At 59.7% G+C, this 7,500-nt stretch overlaps 2 non-coding genes across 2 annotated transcripts in view; both read right to left on the bottom strand.

Annotated features, from left to right (window-relative positions):
* LOC118515655 overlaps positions 1-250 on the bottom strand; it is a 4,265-nt gene extending 4,015 nt beyond the window's left edge. The window contains exon 1 of the ribosomal RNA XR_004907304.1: positions 1-250. This exon is cut by the window's left edge and continues 4,015 nt beyond it. This is a non-coding gene — a ribosomal RNA (large subunit ribosomal RNA).
* Positions 251-720: 470 nt separating this feature from the next.
* Positions 721-878, bottom strand: LOC118515653. The gene has a single exon (XR_004907302.1). It is a non-coding gene; the product is annotated as a 5.8S ribosomal RNA (ribosomal RNA).
* Between the last annotated feature and the right edge of the window lie 6,622 nt (positions 879-7,500).

Below are 7,500 nucleotides of genomic sequence, written 5' to 3'. Positions count from 1 at the left end.
TCTACGGGCCTATCACCCTCTGTGGGATAATGGGCCACCTTCAAGTTAGACTTGAACTGTTTGCACCGTGCGTAGCAGATAACGGACCGGTCCAGTACACGGCATCGGACAGACGAGGCCCCTCGTCGTCCCTACGTGCTGAGCTCTTCCCGTTTCGCTCGCAGCTACTCAGGGAATCCCGGTTGGTTTCTCTTCCTCCTCTTATTAATATGCTTAAATTCTGAGGGTCGTCACACATCACTTGAGGCCTACAGACTCCACTGTCACAATGATGCGACGGGAGAAGCGGTGATAAATCACCCCTGTCGTGCTAACCTCACTCACCCACACGGCGTGAGCACGTCTCGCGACTGCAACTGGATGCGAGGAAAGATACGAGCGCGTTGGGCCGCAAGTGTTACTCGACCCGAGCCAACCGGTGGAAGTCCCCGTGCAATTGGTGATAACCTTATATGCTGTGGTGGATACATCCGTTGGTTGATACTAGAGGTCGAACCGTGCGACTTGACGCGCGCTCGCTCTTCACCCATGCTCACATGTGTGTGTGTGTGTTTAGGTTTGTGTACCATACCTCGTATGTCTCTCTGTGTTAGCACTCTCACTTTCAGCGCCCACGGTCCCGACAAGGATGCGGATCCGAGCACGCCATGCTGCGACAGCCTACCCCCCTATGATGGGGTCAGGACGGTCAGTTTGGTTAGAGTGTTGAGATAACTTGGTAGGCACTCAAGGATGTGTGCATCGGTCGGGTTGAGTCGTCCGATGCGCCATATGCGTTCAACGTGTCGATGTTCATGTGTCCTGCAGTTCACATTCTGACGCGCATTTAGCTGCGGTCTTCATCGATCCATGAGCCGAGTGATCCCCTGCCTAGGGTTTAACGTACACACCGAACTAGTTGATGAATGGAACCGAAGTCCATCCATCCATTATACACATACCAACACACAACTCTGGTTCCCTAGTACCACACTGCAGGCGCCCACGGCCCCGACGGTTGCGGAGCCGAGCACGCCAAAGTGCGACTGTCGATCACCCCGTTGTGACACGACAATCAGTCAGTGTATAAGGTACCCGGTACTACCAAAGTGTGCATCTTTACTGACCTTCGCCGAGGCAGTGGTATGTGTATCCCTTTGAAAGAGTTGCTTTCGCTCAACTCTACCAAGTGTGCTACACCATCTTGTGGTTGTAGCGTGCGCGTCAGCATGTGATGCCGACGATGCGTTTGGCAACCTCACTCCCGGACTTGTTTGATCGGTAATGATCCTTCCGCAGGTTCACCTACGGAAACCTTGTTACGACTTTTACTTCCTCTAAATCATCAAGTTCGGTCAACTTCGGCCGTGCCAACTGCAGCTCACGAAGGAACCGCGGAAGGTATGCCTCCAGAGACCTCACTAAATAATCCATCGGTAGTAGCGACGGGCGGTGTGTACAAAGGGCAGGGACGTAATCAGCGCTAGCTAATGACTAGCACTTACTAGAAATTCCAGGTTCATGGGGACCGTTGCAGTCCCCAATCCCAACTAAATGAGCATTTGGGTGATTTCCCGTTCCTCTCGGAATGGGGGCGCCTATTGGCGAGAACACGCTGCTGCCCACATTGTAGCACGCGTGCAGCCCAGAACATCTAAGGGCATCACGGACCTGTTATCGCTCACTCTCACCTTGCTAAACACAAGTTGTCCCGCTAAGCAGGGCAAACTAGTGCGACGACCGCCCGCGAAGGCGCCGCCGCCCCGTAACGTCAGGTGCGCCCGGAGGCACACTGCTGACAGCGTTCTAGTTAGCTTGTTTGAGTCGCGTTCGTTATCGGAATTAACCAGACAAATCATTCCACGAACTAAGAACGGCCATGCACCACTACCCTTAAATTTGAGAAAGAGCTCTTAATCTGTCTTACCTCGATAAGTTCGGACCTGGTAAGTTTTCCCGTGTTGAGTCAAATTAAGCCGCAAGCTCCACTTCTTTTTTTTTTTTAAATTGCATTCGTTTATTCATTTAAATTTATAAATGTTTTGCCGCGTTACTTATTTATAAACAATAAACGATACAGAAACACGCATGAACAATTATAAAACGAATAAACCTCTCCATTGCCGGCGGCCTTCCCGACGGAGGCGTAGCCACCGGCTGCAATGGCGTCCCTGACTACATTTAGTAAGGGCACGCGCCCCGCCTAGCTATTCGTAAACGCAACATTAAAAATGAAGGACTTACGTTTACACACCTAACATTAACGAAGCGGGCGTGCCCGCGGTTCGTCGAGTCTCCATTTTTCCTAATACTAACGATGAGTATGTACGCACACACACATGCACACACATAATCACGCTAACACTTTGACGCTTACGGTGGGACAGAACAAACATCCGCACAAAACGTAAACGAACAAGACGGACCTAACTCTCACCGTGCACGCGCACGCTCTCTCTCCCACTGCTGGTCGGGTACGAACATCCGCACAAAGCGGACGACGCAAAATGCCGAACGTACCCGAACCGAGCGCACGCGCGCTCTCTCTCGCCCGACTGTGCTAGAACGAACGACCGCACAAAGCGGAGACGGCAAAATGCCGGTCTCGCCCGGTCGTGTTTTCGCACGCTCGCTGACTGGCCGATCGTTTCGGCCGTAACCGCTCCCACTCAACGCGTAGACGTGTTGGTGGTCGCGATGGCGGCTTCTACGTCGGCCGACATTAAGCCGCGATGGCGATCCTGTCGCTCGTGGCGGCGTTGGCGTTCTCGCGCGCGCCTGTTGGCCCGTCGTCGGGCTAGCTCCTCCTCCGTCGGCGGTGCTCTACTTCGACGAGTTCGGCCCGAACGCAATGGCGGCAATGTACCCGCGCGTAATTGGGCGCGGTATTCCCGCTGCCGTTGGTTCCGCCTTAGCCGACGACGAAGTAACACTTCGGCCGATGGCGGAACCCGTTCGGGCCGAACTGGGCGTTGACTCTCCTGCTGCTGATTGGACGGGTGCTGTTGTTGGTCCATGTCCATCTCCCCGATGGCGGATGTCTGCCGTTGCCGGCGTCTTCGCCGTTGGCCAGCGTTTCTGGCTTCACGGCGGACCTGTTGCCGAACGCGTTCCGCCAGCTCATTGGCGGAAACGATCCCGCCAGCGATGGCCGCGTTTTCGGCAACCTGCTGCTCCAGCCACCTTTGTTGTAGGAAGCTGCAGATCCGCCGTGCTGCCGTGGCCGTTCGCTGCCAAGCCTCCGGGCTCGACAGCAGAAAACGCTCCAGCTCATCGGGGGAAATGACGACGCCGTCCGCGTCCGTCAGGAACTGCACTCTTATGTCGGCGAACCTCGGACAGTGGAACACCACGTGCTCTGCCGACTCCACGGTGTTGTCGGCGCAGAATGGGCAGGTCGGGGCAGAGGTGAAACCCATAGCATGTAGGTACTCCCGGAAGAAGCCATGTCCGGAGAGTACCTGGCTAAGAAAGAAATCAACCTCGCCGTGCTTCCTACCTACCCAGCCGGCAATATCCGGCAGCACGCGGTGAGCCCATCGTAGGAACCTGCTCGCGGTCGGATGAGCGGCATCCTGGTCCCACGATGTCTGCCACTGCCTGATGGTCGCCGAGTGCTCCAGCCGCTTGATCACCTCCTTGTCTATCAGCACCCGCCTCTGCAACGCCCGTTGATGCCTGGTATAGCACCGCGCGATCTCGTCCACCTGCAGGTGTAGCGGGACCAGTCCAGCCAGCACTACCGCCGTGTCGTAGCCGACGGTACGGAAGGTCCTGGCGACACCTTTCGCCAAAGGTCGCTGCAGCTGCTCCAGTTTCCGCCTGCACCACTGGAACTTCACCGCCTCCGCCCAGATGGGTGCCGCGTATCGCACAACCGAGTCCGCCACTGCTGCCAGCAGCCGGCGTTTAGCCATCCTCGGTCCGGCGTGGTTGGACATCACGCCGGTGGCCAGCTTCACCACACGGAGTGCCTTTGCGGTGGCCTTCTCGACGTGTGGCTTCCACGAGAGGTGGTCGTGAAGCATGACCCCGAGGTAGCGTATCGCCGGCTTCGAGCGGACCTCGACGCCGTTGATCACTACGGGCACCGCTGGATGGCCCCGACGCAGACTGGAGATGAGGACGATCTCCGTCTTTTCCGGGGCCAGCTGCAACCGATGTTGCTCCATCCAGGCGGAAATCGCTGCCACAGCTTCCTCTGCTACACCTGCCGCCTCCTCCGGTGTACACCCCTTGGCGAGTACTGCCAGGTCGTCCGCAAAGCCGATGACGGATGCACCTTCCGGCAGCTGCACTCCGAACACGCCGTCGTACAGGATATTCCACAGGGTGGGGCCCAGAATGGACCCCTGCGGAACACCTGCCGTTACTCGGCGTGTTACCGGACCGGAGCTGGTATCATACGTCAGCTCACGGTCGGAGAAGTACTCCTGCAGGATGCTGCGCAGTCCTGAGGGCACTCCTTTGGTCTGCAGCGCCAGTGCTATGGCCTGCCAGTCTGCGGAATTGAAGGCGTTACGGACGTCCAGAGCAACGACAAGCAGGCAGCGCTTGTCGCGTCTATTCGTTCGCCCGAAACTCATCGCAGATCTGGCGGCCTCCATCACCAGCCCAACCGCCTGAAGTGTCGACCGACCACGCCGAAAGCCGAACTGGTATTCGGAGAGGAGCGGCTCCGTCGGCATCTCGATGTGGTCGTTCAGGCGGTTCAGCAGTACTCGCTCGTACACCTTGCCGGGCGTGTCCAGCAACATCACCGGTCTCACCGATGACGGCTCGCCCGGGGGTTTTCCCGGTTTGGGAAGCAGCACCAGCTTCGCCTTCCTCCATTGCCGCGGGAAGCGGCCAGCATCCATCTGCTCCTGGAGGAGCCTCGCGAACGTCGTCGGATGCGCCCGGATGGCAGCCGAAAGGGCAGCGTTCGGCAGTCCATCCAGACCGGGCGCCTTCCGAGGGTTCAGGCCAGCTGCGATGTCGAGCAACTCCTGCTCCGTCACTGGCCTGATGTCGACGCCGTCCGATTCGATGGTAGGCCAGGCAACAGGGGGGTGGTTCGGGCACAGCGCGTCCACAATGCGCTGCAGAACGGCCGGATCGCGTTCTTGTGCGACGCGGCTCCCTCCGAGCCGTCGCAGGAGCTCCCCCTGCCACCTACCCGTCTCATCATCCTCCAGGTGTTGCAGAAACTCGTTGTAACGGTCCCCGCTTGCTAGCCCGGATCTCAGCTGTCAGCAGCTGGCGGGCCTCCTGGTGCCGTGCAGAAGCTGTTCTGCGGGCTGCCGTGTCGCTAGTCGGTACCCTGCTGTACCGTTCCCAAGCCAGGCGGCAGTTCTCCCGTAGCCGGCCGATTTCTGGTGTCCACCAGTACGCCGGACGTCCTGTGTGGCCGACTGACGGGGAAACCTCCGCCATGATCTCGCTGCACGCCCGGCTCAGGGTTCGGGTCAGGCCCTCAGGGTCCGTGGCCTCCTCCACGAAGTTGGCTGCCCGCACGCGATGTCGAACAGCTCCCGGTTAAACTCCTTTGCCCGCCAGCGTCTGCCCGCTGCTCTCACTGCTGGTGCTGCTTCTGCTCCCGTAGAGTTGCGGCTCGTTGCCGCCGGCCTTTCCCCCACCCTCGAAGCGGATGTACCGGTGGTCGCTGAATGAGTAAGTTCCCAGCATCCTCCATTGCCTGTCGGGGTCCCCGACGAGGTCCTGCCTGCTGATGGAAGTACTGGCGAAGGCGACGTCCACAGATGCTCGGGCGAGCGACGCCGTTCCCGAGGAAGTGGCTTCCCTCCCCAGGTTCAGGACTCGAGCCCGAGACCCTCCGCCAGCTGTAGCAGTTCCTCGCCCTCGCGTTGGTCCTGCTGCTGCCCCAGGCGCTAATGGCCAGGCGTTTGAAAGTCGCCGGCAAGCAACACTCGGGGCGTCCTGAGGCGAGCACCTCAATGCGTTGCAGCATCTCGACAAACTGGGGAACCCCGACTGCTAATGCGACGCGTAACACGCTATGAATCGTGACGCCTGCCAAGTCCGCCGCCACGATGCCGGGAAAACTCGAGCTCCAGATCCGCTGAACCGGGTGGGAGTATCCGCTCGCGACAATGGCCACCAGCCTGTCGCGGTCCACCACCCAGTTGCGTTCCCGTCCGGAACCGAACTCAGCTCGCACACCACCATAACGTCCACCCGCTCCGTCCGCATTGTGTGGAGAGCCAGGTCCTGCGCACTCCGACTCCTGTTGGTGTTAACCTGCAGGACCTGGAGTGGCTCCCCACAGACATGCTTAGCGGCGGGGGGGAAGGTTAGCTCCCCCTGCAGCCGTGCGCTGCAATTCGATGTGGTCCTCCACACCGAATGCAGCTAACCGCAACTGCTGCAGCTGGCCGCCCGATGGCCAGGAGCTCCGCATCTGATGCAGCAGTTGCTGCGATCGGGCCCGACGCAGTCCGCTGCCATGTGGCCCCTTCCAGGCACCGAAGCAACGGCGCTTTGCCGCCTCCAGCCTGGGGGCCTCCTCCAGCCGACACGAGGATAGTCCTATAATAAGGCGATCTTTTTGGAGCAGGGCTTCCGCTTCCACTCGCGGTAGCCGCACGCGGCCCGCTTTGTGGCATCTGCCCGCTCCCAGATGCGAAGCGAGGCCACCGCTGGCTCCTTGGCGAGTGCCGCCTTCAAACGCCTCCCTGATCGTCTCCTCCTCCGTGAGGTTGTCGACGTTTTCAGACACAACCTCCGGCCATCTCCGTCAGGACCCTGGCGGATCCCAGCTCTCCAGCGTGGACTGAATGCGGCTGCACAGCGCCGCCCGAGTCCATGTCCCGTGCCAGCTCCATCCGAAAGGTTCCCCTTCGGTGTCCGCTTGCGATACGGATGCAGTGCTGGACATCCTCCAGGGCCGGGCTCGTCCGGATGGGTCGGTACATCTCGGCGAAGGAGACCCCCGGTGCTGGAACCACCAGAATGGCGTCTGGTCGTCGCCTTTTCGTCCGCCGGTTTGCCTGTGCGGGGCGTTGGCTCTTGGTTGCTGGTTGCGGCCGCTGCCGCTGCTGAGGTGCAGCTGAAGGCTGGGCCTTTGCCGCTTCCCCACAACCTGCCAACCACCTACCAGGGCGTCACGGTAGGATTGCTGCTGCTGCCGCCTGGTTTCCGATGCCGGAAAGTCGTACGGCTGTTGCAGGGGCTGGGACCGCTGCCCGTGCCCGCTCCTCGCCCTCATCTGCTTCTCTTCCTCCTGGATCTCACGGCGCAGCTGCTCCTGCAGTTCCAGCATGCGATGCTGGGCAGGACCCTGCGACTGGCGTGCCTCGGCTCTCTCTCCTCTGCTGAGAGCGCCGAGTGTCCTTTTGCTGGGCTGCAACTTGGAAGAGGCTTGGTTTCCCAAGCGCACGCCGTCGCTGAATTCTCCAGCTGCACAACGGGTCGCACCCCCCCGAGTGACGAGCCTATTATACTCGAGAGTCTCCCGCATGTCGTCCGACAGCCTCGAATGCTCCGTCGCTGTGCTCTTCGGTAGAAGACGCGGTAGCTTTT

The sequence above is a fragment of the Anopheles stephensi genome, unplaced genomic scaffold, assembly GCF_013141755.1.
Source record: "Anopheles stephensi strain Indian unplaced genomic scaffold, UCI_ANSTEP_V1.0 ucontig173, whole genome shotgun sequence".
Lineage (NCBI taxonomy): Eukaryota > Metazoa > Arthropoda > Insecta > Diptera > Culicidae > Anopheles > Anopheles stephensi.
Note: the sequence above shows the minus strand (reverse complement) of the source record. Positions and strands in the feature narration are given on the sequence as shown.